General features: G+C 31.7%; 1 non-coding gene across 1 annotated transcript; it reads left to right on the top strand.

Annotated features, from left to right (window-relative positions):
- The first annotated feature begins 573 nt into the window (after positions 1–573).
- Trnaw-cca lies at positions 574–645 on the top strand. Its single transcript has one exon. It is a non-coding gene; the product is annotated as a tRNA-Trp (tRNA).
- The last annotated feature ends 650 nt before the right edge of the window (positions 646–1295 follow it).

Genomic DNA, 1295 nt, shown 5'->3' with positions numbered 1-1295 from the left:
TTCCTCGCTACGTTTTCCCTATTTTTATCTCTTTGCTCTCCTCTTTCTTCCTTTTTTCCTTCTGTTTTGGGTTTTACACAACTGTAATTTTAAGGTAGTAGTCGGGTTTCTGATTTAATTTCGCGCTGTCACTTCGCGGGAGGATAAAATACATTATGTGGAACGAAACGACTCCAAGTTGTGAAATTACGGGATTTTTATCGACGATATCCCAAGTTGGTTTTCTTCGGTGTTTGATTGATTATTTAAGAGACTTATAATTGGTTTTATGGGACGTTTCATGCTTCATTTTGTTCGACTGTCTTAAATAAAATTACTTGGAATATTTTATATATTTATTAGTGAAATAAATAATGTCATATTTAACGATTAATGTGTGAAAACATTTTTTGAAGTAGCGTTAATAATAACATATAGTCTCCTTTTTATCGCATAATACGTTAGCTTTTATTTATTACATTATAAATCATTGTAATGAAAGAAATGATTATTAATTGTTTATAATTTAATTTTTGTTATAGAATATTAGAATGTTTTCGTGAAATACCGATAAGAAAAATGTTCGACTCAACAGACTCCGTGGCGCAACGGTAGCGCGTCTGGCTCCAGTCCAGAAGGTTGCGTGTTCAAATCACGTCGGGGTCAATTTGTATTTAAATTTTTTTTTATTTTTTCTTAAAAGATTAATTTTTTCAAAAAACAGAAAATCAATATTTATTGACTTAAAAAAAGAGCATTTCAACCGTGATGAATATTTTTTGCTAAGGTGCGTCATAATTGAAAAAATTAAAAAGCGATTTAGCGAAGATCTTTCATGTAAAAAAATAACTTGTATTTTTCCCAGTTTGGCTGACGCTTACAACGTTTAAGCGTCCGACTCCTACTTTCCTGATTGCTGGAAAAAAGCAAGAACAATAGCCATACTTAAGAAAAAGTAAAGATAAACACATTCGAAATAATTGTAAACCGATATACCTGCTTTCCAACGTTGGAAGGATTACGAAAAACTTATAAACGACCACATAGAAGCGGTATGTTGAGACAAAATCTTTTTATTCTAGTGTGACAGTCGTTTTTTTTTAGGCCTTTTTTGCTAATTTATTATAGAAGTTCAGTAACAGTTACTAACATGAGCTTCATTCCTGCGTATTTACTTGCCCTTGAAGAATAATTACAAATTTTGTTGTTGAAAAATAATTAAATGTAGTTGCTGTGGAACACGGAAAACACTGGGATGAAAAAAAAAGTACGTTGATGGTTGCCATGATTTGAGCCGTTCTGCTTATCTGAATTGA

The sequence above is a fragment of the Habropoda laboriosa genome, unplaced genomic scaffold (genome assembly GCF_001263275.1).
Source record: "Habropoda laboriosa isolate 0110345459 unplaced genomic scaffold, ASM126327v1 scaffold6119, whole genome shotgun sequence".
NCBI classification, from domain to species: domain Eukaryota; kingdom Metazoa; phylum Arthropoda; class Insecta; order Hymenoptera; family Apidae; genus Habropoda; species Habropoda laboriosa.
The sequence above is the reverse complement of the archived record's forward strand: the minus strand, read 5'-3'. Positions and strand labels throughout refer to the sequence as shown.